Source organism: Hemiscyllium ocellatum, chromosome 9 (genome assembly GCF_020745735.1).
Source record: "Hemiscyllium ocellatum isolate sHemOce1 chromosome 9, sHemOce1.pat.X.cur, whole genome shotgun sequence".
Classification (NCBI taxonomy): Eukaryota; Metazoa; Chordata; class Chondrichthyes; order Orectolobiformes; family Hemiscylliidae; genus Hemiscyllium; species Hemiscyllium ocellatum.
The window spans coordinates 75376171-75390057 of record NC_083409.1 but is presented as its reverse complement, the minus strand read 5'-3'; the positions used below and the strand labels follow the sequence as shown (position 1 = coordinate 75390057).

Below are 13887 nucleotides of genomic sequence, written 5' to 3'. Positions count from 1 at the left end.
CAGCGGACCCAGCACCGATCCTTGTGGCACACTACTGGTCACAGGCCTCCAGTCTGGAAGGCAACCATCCACCACTACCCTCTGTCTTCTACCTTTGAGCCAGTTCTGTATCCAGATGGCTAGTTCTCCCTGTATTCCGTGAGATCTAACCTTATTAACCAGTCTTCCACAAGGAACCATGTCGAATGCTTATTAAAGTCCAAATGGCTCATGTCCATTGTTCTGCCCTCATCAATTCTCTTTGTTACTTCTTCAAAAGACTCAATCAGATTCGTGAGATGTGATTTCCCATGCACAACGCCATGCTGACTATCCCTAATCAGTTCTTGCCTTTCCAAATACGTGTAAATCCTGTCCCTCAGGATTCCCACCAACAAATTGCCCACCACCAATGTCAGGCTTATTGGTCTATAGTTCCCCAGGTTTTCCTTACCACCTTTCTTAAATATTGGCACTATGTTAGCCAAACACGAGTCTTCCAGCACCTCACGTGTGACTACCAATAATACAAATATCTCAGCAAGGGGCCCAGCAATCACTTACCTAGCTTCCCACAAAATTCTGTGGTACACTTGATCAGTTCCTGGGGGTTTATCCACCTTTATTCATGGTCAGTGCCATGAAGACACCAGCCCCTCAGAACATCATTCCCTCCTCTCCCTTTGAGGAAGAAGCCACAAAACCCTCAGGAGGCACCAGCAAGTGAGTCTCCCAAGATATCAGCTCAGCTGTTGACCCCTCAGTGGGTACCTGGAGTACATTCTGGTGAGCACTTCATTGCTGCCACTGTGAGTTGGTTGAGGAAGAAAAGAGCTAGGCCACTGGCACTCTAGGGACTACCAAAGATCAAGCACTTGCTCAGCTTCTGGCAGGAGAGGACTCCATGGTATTGGCTATAATAACCTCATTCAAATGTACACATAGTCACAGGACCAACAAGCACTTTATCCAAGGTGTCTATTTAATGTAATTGCACCTTGAAAACCTTCACATCACATCAAAATGGAGGCCCCTCCCTCGGAAGAACCACATCTACACTCCTCACTGTCATGGCAGCCATTTTAATTTCTGTATTTGCAATTTGGAGGAGGGTCAAAGGTAATCAGGTCACCTTTCACCGAGTGAGTCACAGCCTCTCAGTCTAGATGACTCCCAAAATTTCATGTTCCTTTCTGCCTTGCCCTTCCTGTCAACACCCTCAGCTTTGATGTTCTCATGTTCCCACCTAATCAGCTTATTTAATCAATCACCTGAGCCCCAAGCATCCAGCATAGTCATGCCAAACATCATCATGCACCCAAGGCCAGGGCAGATGTGACATGCTCTACCCTCTCCCACCCCTGTATATTGAGTTACCCTTTAGTAATTATTATCCTCTCTGCATCTCAACATGCTGCCTCCAATCCCCACAACTGATTTCTCCAGCATCTCCAGCACAACTGTATCCATGATAATTCCCACTTGACTTTCAGTGAACAGACCCCTGGACTGACTATGGTATATTGCCCGTTCACAAACTTGGAAAGTCGGCCCAGCTGATGGGGGATCAGATGCCTAACTGTGCAGCCCCCCAACTGACTTCCCACTAATACTGGACTAGATCTGCAAGACTGACTGTGACCCATTCCCCAGGCTGTACTAACAAGGATCCTTAATCACAAATGCCCGAACTGGCCAAATGACCGTGTCCAATCCCCGGTTTGGGATTGAACAGCATTCTTTACTTACTGTACTGCTATCCACTCAGTGAAGACAGGCCCTGCAGTCTGTAATAAGGAAGAATCTCCCTAGACTTTGAGACATGGTCATTTGGTAGAGGCATATGCAAAGTTTGTGCCACATTGTCAAACAGCAATATGTCCATCCCTATTTCTGGTCACTGCCTGGCTTTGTATCTTGTTAAGAGGAGATTCGAAACAGAACTGTGTGAGCCTATCAGTTTTGAATGATGTGGTAAAGTTCATAAAGGCAAGACCATGCTTGATAGAGATTCTTGAGCATCTAAAGAGAAGCCAAATGCATCAGTATGAAAACAGCAAGTGATTACCCAAAGATACCCCCTGTTCCAATCCATGAGCTGGGTGCAATTCCCTGTGGGTAGAGCCCTGGCAGCAGCTTTCCAATGAAAGGTATCTCTGTTCCCAAAATGGAGAACCACATTCTAAATGAGTCAGAGGTGAGCTATGGGGACGAGGGGAGGCTGGTGCGTGGTATCTGAATATGTGCTACAGGTGATCAGCAGGTTACAAACTACACTATAAGCTTACCTGACATATTTCCGATTGCAATTCCATGCTGATAACTGCACACATTCTTTTATTTCTAAACAAGTCCTTTCTCCTCCATGATATTTCTACTTTTGAGACAAAAGCTTTCAAATACTAAACAAAATAAAACAGTGCAAACAGTTTTCAGTCGTATTGGAGAGCACGCATATCAGTAAGAGTTTGGTTACATCAGGTTTTACTTCAGAGTCCACTATCTCATCTAAAAAACCCAGACTTCATATTGCTTTTAAAGTGTGAAGTCAGTTGATAAACATTATGTTAAATGTTGTATACACTATGACACACTAAATGATGACATCAAGACATGACAACTTCTAACATCAGACCTCTCAACATCTCTTCTTTGCCCCTACATGTGGTTTGGCTAAATGTTCTGAAGCATTGAGTCATGAACCACAAAGCCTCATGGATTTCTTTGTGTCAGTCAATATTGTGTTGACTACTGAACGCATTAGCAAAGAGCAAAAGAATTTTGACCAATTATTCAAACATATTCTACCCTCCAAGATGATATTGTGCAGAGTCTTGTGCCAGAAGCTTTCATTTACACTGCCAAGTATAATCAATTTTCTCTGAAACCACTTTATGGGCTGGGTTTTCCCATGTTTATGCAAAGTTATAGCTTCAGGGAGTATCATGGGTGGTGTACGTCATCACTCACACTGACCTCTCTCACGCTCTTCCACTCCTCACCTCATTAATTATATAACTGACCTTTTCGGTACCCTTCTAATGTAGTAGGGGAGGCAAATTTCTTGACACTGTTCAATTTCCAGATTATAAGCCATTCGCACCATATTGACAGCCCAACTGCACACCACACAAGTCTCTGCAAGCCAGGAACTACCTTATATACTGTCCTTTTAGGAAACCAAAATCTCAAAGGGAAGCTGACAACCTACTTCCAGATACAGAACTGGGAGGACATGGTGCTCAAGCGCAGATCATTCTCTACACAACAGACCACCACAGGAGGCCAACGCATCAAACAGTCAGGCTGGTCACAATTGGTGGCCCCAGGTCAGTGCTGTCTCCAGAGTCAGACAGAATATCTGGCAATACCAGATGAAGATCATTGATATTCTGTACTCTGAAAATGACATCATCTTTCTGTTACCTCACACTGTCACGAATCATGAACGTTATTGACCCTACTAACTGAACTAACGGATGCACCATCTCCACTCAATGGTTCTCAACAAACACTAACCTTTCCTGCCCTCTGGCTAAAAGCTCATGCAATCCACAGGGACTGGCAGCCTCAAATAAATGCAAAGAAAGTTACTGCTGAGAAATGCTGCTAAGAGCCATAAGATGCTAACTGTGTTGATACATGACAAGGCTGTGTCCCCCTGTAAGGTCAAAACTCGCATGACACCAGATTATAGTCTAACTGATTTATTTGAAATCACAAGCATTTAGAGCGCTGCTCCTTCATCAGGTGAAGTGGAGGGGAAGCACTCAGCCACAGACTTTATAGGCGGAGAAATCATTGCAACATAATTCCAGGTAATTAACAGTGTCAAAAAAAAGTACAAATAGTATGGGTGCAGCGGGCTGAATAACAAGTCTTTGCAAGTGATCAAAAGTGTCACCTGCAAAGACTTTTTGTTCAGCCTGTCGACACTCTACTCGCACTGTTTTTACTATCGTTAACTACCTTGAATCACCTTGCAAGGATCTCTCTGTCTATAAATTCTATGGTTGTGCGCTTATCCCCACTTCACCTTAAGGAGCAGTACTCCGAAAGCTTGAGATTTCAAATAGACCAGCTGGATTATAACCTGGTGTCGTGCGATTTCTAACCTTGTCCACCCTAGTCCAAAACCAGTGCGTCCACATCATGTCTCCAAAAACAAAGCGACTTGGCAGGAACATGCAAGTCAGAGGTGCTCTTGAGCTTTAACGTGAAGTCCTGGAGTGGATGGAAGTGAATTCTGATTTGGTCTGAGGCCAGCCATGATAAGGGGTTGTGCTGCTGGTTAGCTGATGCTGATTTTGATGGATGAAGAGTAAACAATCGATGGAGCATCTAAAGACATTTTAAAGGAACATTAAAAAGGGAAACAACTAGTGAACTGCATCTGCTGGAAAATTGGAATTTGATTTCCTCAACAGAGCTTCAGACTTTTTTTCAATCTTATGGTATTTTCCCATAATTCTCATCATTGCCCACACTACTCAAGGGTGAGGAAAATTCCACCAGATGTCCACATGGAAGGAACCATTATACTGTATGTTAGGAAGGCTTTAGGGACTAACTTGATAATCCTGAAAAAAGGTGCTGATTCTCACATCATGGAATTAAACCATGACCATTGATTGCAATGCAAGCAGCATACCAACTTTGCATGGCATGCCCACTTTAATGATATCAATGTTGGTAGCATTAACAGTGCTTCTGGGTTGGCATCAATAAGGGACATCTTGAGTATTTGCAGTAATTAAAGCTAGCTAACATTATTTAAAGCTAGCCTGTGCCTCTTATTGGGGAAGTGCATTGCAGTGGGAAGTGCAGTGTACAATAATATGCTGATGGATACGTCTGGTAAAATATTTTGTGCAGTGGCAGGAATGCCAGAAAATCTGTCGCCAATGTCACATAACACAGAGGATCCAGACACCAAAGTGTCACAGGACTTTGAGCAAAATTTGGTACCCGCCATTTAAATCATACACATGGTCATCAGCTCCATTTGTATATTTGTGCAATTAGTCATGAGTCAGCATCTGATGGCCAATGTTGAAACATCCATTCATCACAAGCAGCATCCACTCAAGATGCGAGTATTGCCTTGCTAGATCAGCTTGGTGCCACACAAGTTCAGACTGCTGCATCATTGCTGAGGAATACAACATGCAAAGTGGGTTGTAGGATGTTACAGCAGATTGAAGATTGCTGAGGTGCCAACTACCAAACTCCTTCCCCATTCTTCCCCCTCGCTTTCTCACATATCCCTTTGTTCATCTGCCCCACGTCCCACACAAACTCGCTGTCCCTCAGAATGACAGCATTCATTCTAACACCACCCCTATTCATCCACCAGTGCTATCATTGCTGCCCATCACTGCTATCCAATAGCAGACCCAGCTTTGATTGCCTTAAGTCCAGAGATGCTCAAAATCATTTACAAGGCCAACTGCAGTGTCCTCCACTGAAAATCAGCAGCCGCACAAAGGTCATTTGGCAGGCGTGAAGGAACAACACTGATTATTTGACCATTATATGTAATATGCAATGATTTCATTTAAAATTTAAACTGGAAGATTTATTTTGTGGTGTTTTACATTGTGTATTGTAGCCAAACTTTGTGATGACCAATGACAGAAGAAAGGTAAGGTGCAGGACTGTTGGTGAAAGAGAAATTGTGTTTACAGTTGTTAATACTGCATTTGGATGAGTTCCCTGTACACAGGCTAACCTGAGAGTGACTGTGTTCTCTCTTCCCATATTCTTCCTTCCCCAACCCCTCCAACGCTCCTACTCTTCCGCCTTAATGTCTCATAAAAGATGTCAAGGTTGTGTCCCTGTGTTCAAGGGTGTGAGATCTTCAGGTAATCCATCATGACTCTTGACACCTGCTCAGTGGTTCAAGCAGCAGTATTTGCCTCAATTGTGCAGTAGTAATAATGTCTAAAGCTATCTGCAACAATCATCATCACTCTTCATAAATGTCAACTACTGGAATATAAACCAAAAATGCTAAAAATACTCAATGAAGCTGGCAGCAACTTTAGAGAGAGAAACTATGGTATAAGTCAATGACCTTGCTTCAAACAGTAATCCACATGTGAGCAGCTAATTGTGGAAAGCCAGAGGCTGCTGTCAGCTTCTACAATTATACTTGGGAGCAGGTTGTAGATCCCCCAAACTGCAATATTGTTGAAATCGGCCTTTTTATTCTATTAGTCCTGCTGTAAAAGTCCTGCAAAAAATGACATATTGTTGAATGAGGTTCACCTGAGGGCTTAACTGGTGTACTAAGCTCATAGCAACTACCCTGAAAAGTTTAATTCTTGTTTGTGGAACAAAAAATGTCTTCACTTAAAAAATAATTTAAAACAGATTTAAAATAAAAAATGATGATTCAGCTCCTAATTTAAGTACATGATTCAAATCATTTATTTCGCTGTCTGGAAACTATAGTGATTGTAATGAGGTCAGCCAGGTGGAACTCTTATGATATGAGTTTCCCTATTGGAACGGTAAATTTGGTCCAATCAGGGAGCCCTGGCAGACAAATATAAACAGAGGGTCAACTGGAAGGCCAACAACTAGCTCGTAGGAAAGCGGCCTGGGTTAGTCTGGTCAGTACACAGGGAGACTGGGAGCTGGATAGTTGACAACCAGTCTGGAGGAAAGTGGGCTGGGGAAGGTCAGTCAGTACGCAGGGCAGCCAGACACCGGAAGGCCAACAATCAGCTCGTAGGAAAGCCACACAGGTTAATCCAGTCAGTACACGGGGCAACTGGGAGCTGGGTGGTCGATGACTAGCCTGGAGGAAAGCGGGCATGGGAAAGGTCAGTCCGTATGCAGAGTGGCCATAGACCAGAAGGCTGCCGACTGTCCTGCAGGAAGGCCAGCCAAGGACGGTCTGATCAGTACGTGGTGTGGACAGGTGTCATGTGTCTTTTTTTTAATAGCAATATTGAGTCTGTGTTCTATGCACTGGCTCTGATTTAATTGCACTGTCTTGCCTGTGTTTGTTACTGTTGTTGTTGTGATGAACGGAAGTGGATTTGAAGTTTGTCGTCATCTCCCTGAAAACTGGTTGAACCTTGGGTTTGGGATTTGACTTTGCTGCCCTTCCCCCTGTACATAGTAGGTTTTTGTGAACTGCTGCTTTCGGTTTATTTTAATAAAATAAAATAAAAATAAACAGGAGTGTCAGAGGTTCTGCTCACTCTGACAGCTGGCTCTGAGGAAGCCGGACCAGTGTTATGTTCTATGCATGTGCAAATAAAGGATGGCTTGATGACAGGATACTGATCTCTGTGGAGTTATTTCAGAAACATGACTGACTTAATGCATTATACTTTCTGGTTTGCTCTCTGTGATAACAATACTATGTGATTGGCTGCTTATCATGCTTAATGACATCACTGTAGCTGGACCTCTAGCAACCCCTTTGACATGGGGGCAGATTCAAACTAACCTTGTGAGAAAATGCACAACACAAAGCTGTGGGCAGCCTTCTTCAAGACCATTGCAAAACTATGCCAATTTGCCAACTGAACATAAAATCTAAATCTCAGTTTCAACATGTCAATGGCCTGTCACATTACATTGCATATGTCAGTATAATTGTCATTTTATGCATAACAGGCACATGTGCATAGACAGTGCACTAAAATCATAAGTCATGTCATCCAAGGATAATCCTTGTGACCTAACAACCACCCTTCAATTTGCTGAGCTGGCAAAAGGAAGGTTTCACGGCTGCAGCCACAATACTGGGGTGTGGATGTGCACAATACGCTGGGTTTGCTTGCAGTTCTGTAAGGTATTTAAGATATGGAATGCCTTTCGGTTCTGATATGGGGAAAAATTGATCTGCAGAGCATGCAATGTGATGTACCACAGGGCAGACTGCAATGTTACCAAAACCACATGCTCACTATCTGCTTCCCTCTGACAAGAATGGATGAACTGTAATTAGGGTGTATTAACTAGAGAGATTTTGTCAGCTTATTATACAATAGTGGATAATAAGTTGCAAGATGCTGAAAATATTCCAGCCTGGAAGCAAGCAGACACAAAGGTTCATTACTGTTGTCACCCTCACAGCCACTGGCGATACAGTCTGTGTCCTGCTCCAAGTTTGCAATTGTGTCTGCAGAAGGCACCTTGATCACCCAGAGCTGAAATGGCCTCTTGCTCAGCATTTGTCTTCTCCTACATGTCCGGCAGCTTGTCCTGTTTGGCATGGCCTCCTCCATTTTCCAAAAACTGTATTTCAAGCATTATGCTATCTCACCTCCTCATCTGGCAACATCTCTCAGTAATCAGGAACCTTGAAGTCAGCAAAGCCCGTGCAGCCCCTGCAATACCACAGCTCACTAGAGGTTTTGGCAACCCACAAAGTAGCAATGAACCTGTAAGCTGTTGATGATACCTCTAAACAGCACAGACATAGGCTTCTTCATATCGCTGAATACACATACAGCTGTGAGACATTTAGTGAAGGTTTTCACTAGGCATTAGGGATGGCATGGTAGCTCAGTGGTTAGCACTGCTGCCTCACAGCGCCAGGGATCTGCGTTGGATTCCAGTCTTGGGCAACTGTCTGGTAGAGTTTGCATATTCTCACCTTGTCTGCATGGGTTTCATCCAGCTGCTCTAATTTCCTCTCACAATCCAAAGATGTGGAGGCTAGGTGGATTAGCCATGGAAAATGCAAGGTTACAGGGATAGGGTCAGGGAGTGGGTCTGGATGGACATCCTTTAGGAAGAAAGGGTCATTATGGACCCGATGGGCTGAATGGCCTGCTTCCATACTGTAGGAGTTCAATGATTGGATTCTACTGAGCTCCACTTGTTAATAAGGTAAAAACAATGACTGTAGATGCTGGAAACCAGATCCTGGATCAATGGTGCTGGGAGAGCACAGCAGATCAGGCAACATCCAACGAGCAGCGAAATCGACGTTTCGGGCAAAAACCCTTCATCAGGAATAACCTTATTCCTGATGAAGGGCATTTGCCCGAAACGTCAATTTCGCTGCACTTTGGATGCTGCCTGAACTGCTGTGCTCTTCCAGCACCACTGATCCAGGATCCACTTGTTAATATCCTGTCAGTATGGCATGCTGACAGATATGATAATCTGCCGCCTCTGAATAGACCATCCAATGATCACTCCCATCATTAACACCCTTAATCTGCTGAGTCAGACATAATATGCCAATGCATCACATGCCCCATGACTCTAAGGAACCTCATATTGCACAGAAAACAAACAGGTCCAATTTCTTGCCAATTTTGTTTTTATCCTCGGACAGAAAACAAAGACTAATTTTGCTCCAGCAGAAAGCTTTATTGAAGCAAAAACACAAGCTCATCTTTCACCCCTGTGACAGTTGCAGCTATCAATCCTCAGCTGGCTTCAGTAATATCTCACACAGCAATGAATTGTGCCAAAACATACTTTGGCTTTACAAAGCTGCACAAAGGCAGTATTCAACAGCCAGCCACCATTGCTCCACCATTACACTGTCAAGTGATGCTGCAGACAATCTCAAACAAGCAGATCAGTTAAAGGCAACAATCAAAATAAGTCACTTGTTCAAGAATGTTGATAGGGTTCCAAAAATCAGTTGAGCTTGGCATGCACTCTTCTGTAGCAATGATTACATTCTTCCACCAATTATAAATTGCAATCACTCAAACTAGGTATAGTAATTGGTGAAAAATGTAATGTTTTATTGCATTTCTGGCTCACCTTCCAGTTCAACTGTTATACACATTTTTCAGCTATGCCTTGTACTGCAGACCAGTGTGCCCTATGCTCACCTGTTCAGTGATTGAGTTGCCATGGACTCAAGACATTTCCTAATACTAAGTAGTTGGAAATTCTCACTGCAGTCTAAGACTTTACAGGGAAGATGTCAATGGCAAGGGTCTTTAAACGGTAATTTAGGGCTTTAATAATTTACATCATTCTTAATATGGTTTAATGGTAATTAATATATGAGCCAAAAAGATAAACAGGCATACCCCGGGCTTGCAGATGAGAAACAATTGAGAAATTCCTCCAGAAGAAAAGAACAAATTGGATAACCAAAGAAGATTTTAAGATTCTAGTTATCCCAGAATCAGACAGTACAAAGGAGGCCGTTCAAATAGTTATCCTCCATTGGCATGTCCCTGCAATGGGCTTGTGCTGTTGGAGCTACACCCATCCAGGCATGTGGGAAATATGCCATTTCAATGGCTGCTTATGCTTTATAGATGGTGAACATACTGTGGGGAGTCAGAAGGTGAGTTACTCATTTCAGGCATTTTAGCTTCTGACTTGCTCTTATGGCGACTGTGTTTATATGGCTAGTCCAGTTCAGTTTCTCGTAAATGGTAACTCCCAGGATGTTGATAGTGGGGATTTCGGCAACGGTTATGTCATTTCAAGTCAAGGAAAGATGGTTAGATTCTCTTGTTGGAGATGGTCATAGCTTCGCATTTGTATGGCATGCTTCTTATTTGTCACTTGTTGATCGAAGCCTGAGTACTCTCCAGGTTGTGCTACATTCGGGCATTGTTGCTTCAGTATCTGGGAAGTCGTGAATCACGCTGAATATTGCTGTCAATTGCACAAACTTCTGACCTTATGATGAACAAAGGTCATTGATGTAGCAGCTGAAGATGTTTGGTTATTTTTTACCTTCAAGATTGAGATAATCAAACTTTGACTCTCAATTTCTCCAGCAATATTTGACCTAAATATTTAAGGATTTTAAAATATCTATGTTAACTCATATCGTCTGTCAGAGGTGCATGTTAGGACTCTTGTCTTGCTTTCTTAACACTCACTCACTTTGTACTTACTGGGTTGCTCACTGCAGTCTTCCTACACCCACTACCCCCCAAACTATAACATGAATGCTGTCCCTCCACACTAGATGACTTCAGCTCTGATGAAGAGTCCAGAATCGAAACATTAGCTTGCTCTCTATCCATAGATGCTGCCAGACCTGCCATGATCTCCAGCATTTATTGTTTTTAGTTCAGATTCCAGCTTCTGCAGTAATTTATTCCTGCAGCTCTTCCTTGCTTTGTCTTGCTGTTTCGTGCATACAAGAGTTAGACAGCATGTCATGTTTACCAGCAATGATTAGTTAAGGGGTTGGACATGGTGTGCAACACTATACTACACGCCTACAACACACAGCAATGGTTTAAGAAGCAAATACACTGCATGCGCTTCAATTAATGGCTATGGTTGAAAGTAGAGATGAACAGTTCTTAATCCAAGAGGGATTATGGTCAATTAGGAGGCTAGGTCTCCTCAGTCCAGAAATTTGATGAGGTGTCTGACTGAGTGAGTAGGAAGCACAGTGACCAGGAAGTTTTAGACGTTTGGGAATCCGGGACAGAATAAGAACAATTAAAGGGAAGATGATGCATATAATATGACAGTAGCATACCATGAGCCTTGGTGGCATGTGAATGCAGTAGTAGAGTCAGAGTGAGTGAGAGATAACAAAGAAGATCGTGACACAGTTTTGCGGAGTGCAGCAACGATTAATCTTCTCGCTGCATTGCTGCATGTTCCTTCAGATCATGGATATGCTGCTTCAAAACAGGCTGGCAGCATATCACATGATGCACAGCTAATGTTTAAACATGCAGTGTGAACGCCATATGGTGCCCTGCAACAGCAAGCATTTCTGCCACTGCTCAGCACTATGGAGGCAGGGTGCAGACTTAAAAAAGGTGAGCTTCGAAGAATTGAATGGGAAGCGCTCAATGAATCTCTGCAAAATTAAACACTTACACAAAATTTTATGAAATTCAGCCGATTGTAATTCCAATCTTCATTTTCCTTAAAGGTAATGTTTCATTCAATTTGGTGTCACAGTGAAGAGCAAAATGAAGGCACAGTTGCATAGATTATGTATTCACTTACTGTCCATATTAACGAGTAATATACAACTCATTAACTATTTATAGTTATGTTAATTATGAATTTAAAAGAAGGTATTAAGACTGCCTAGCCCATTTCTCCAATGTACTATATGCAATGAAATGGAAGAGACAGTCACTAATGAAAATCTTTTCCACATTTCTCATACATGAACCTCTGGATTGGTCTACACAAGACGAAAGTAATGCTGATGGATGGAAAAATAGGTCACAGATAACACTGAGAGGAGAAAAGGTTCAGGTAGATATAACAATACCAACACAAACACTATACATTCAGGGATCAAGAATTTTATAAAAATAGTCATTTTTGTTAGTCAAATATAATAAATTTAGATATACTTGCCTATTACAGAATGCTATGTTTCCCTGCCCTTTCAAAAATAAGGTCTAAAGAAAACCGAATAAAGAAGAACTCAATATGGAAGATACTAATAATCAGTCCAATGTACTCATTCATTTGACTTGGAGATAAATTCTTTACCAAATAAGCAAATCAAACACTTCACTATAACCCCCAATTACAATGAATTGTGCAAGTATCATACTTTGTGAACAAGAGCTTGGGACAGCCATGAAACAATTTGACAAAAATCAGCCATTTCACAGGACACTGTGGTCCACTAACCCACATGTCACTCTAATCCTGAAGATTTCCCCACAGTGATTCCATGCTAGTGCTATGACACAGAGAAAGCAAGCCAAACCAAATCAGCCATACTATCACTGGATTTGCAACAGTGAAACTAGTAAAACATTAAATAACCCTCAAAAATTTCAAGTTGTTCCTACCAGACTCTATAACTAACAGATCTTGGGCACCATGTTTATAACTTAAACAAAACTTAACTTATTATTAATACTGCAATCTTAGCAGGACAAAGCTAAACAAGGTAATCTACTTAATATTTATGATTTAAACCCAATTTTCTTTGATCATGACCCCACTCACAGACAGATGGGTTAAGGGATAAATTTAACAAAAGAATTGTAATTTGGCAATCAAGCCATTTTCAAATAGTGGACGCCAAGACTTCATACAATTCTTAGATAAGCAGTTATTCATGGCACATAACTATTTATCTAATTTCAAAGTCATTTGTGGATACAAACAATTTCAGTGGAGTTCCAGAATTGTTATTTATTACAAATTCAGATTCTTTTCTCAGAACATTCAACAACTCTAACCGGACAGAGAATGAGAAAGCGTTTTAAAACAAGCAGCAACCACTCCTGAAGCTTCCAAAATCACTCAGAACCAATGTCTTCACTTCTTTTCTTTAATAAACACTCTGTGGTTAGCTAGTTAGCAACAGTCCTCCCTTGATTGTCCAACTCAACTTCCAACCAGCTGCCAACGCTGGGCATGGTAATATACAGTGTTGAATCATCTAGCATTCCTTAGGTTAGGAATTAAACTGCATTATCTTCTAGGCCACTTCCAACAACAATCTGTGTGTTTGCTTCCTTCTGTGGGCGGCACGGTGGCACAGTGGTTAGCACTGCTGCCTCACAGCGCCAGAGACCCGGGTTCATTTCCCGACTCAGGTGACTGACTGTGTGGAGTTTGCACATTCTCCCCGTGTCTGCGTGGGTTTTCTCCGGGTGCTCCGGTTTCCTCCCACAGTCCAAAGATGTGTGGGTCAGGTGAATTGGCCATGCTAAATTGCCCGTAGTGTTAGGTAGGGGGTATGGGTGGGTTGCACTTCGGCGGGTCGGTGTGGACTTGTTGGGCCGAAGGGCCTGTTTCCACACCATAAGTAATCTCATCTAATCTAATTACCAATTCTGTTAAAAACATGAAGCTGTTCAAAGTTCAACTGTTCCTAACCTCAATTCACTTGCAAAAATGAGACAAATTATGAAAAATATAGTGAGAACTTCCACGATAGGAACAGCAAGGCATCTCTCCTTTTCTCAGGAGGCTGTTGTATTTTCGATAGCTGCTGACTAATCAGAT

At 42.4% G+C, this 13887-nt stretch overlaps 1 protein-coding gene across 1 annotated transcript in view; it reads right to left on the bottom strand.

Annotated features, from left to right (window-relative positions):
- Positions 1 to 13887, bottom strand: part of pik3r3b (phosphoinositide-3-kinase, regulatory subunit 3b (gamma)) — a 558098-nt gene that overhangs the window by 530977 nt on the left and 13234 nt on the right. The gene's annotated exons all lie outside the window — the stretch shown is intronic.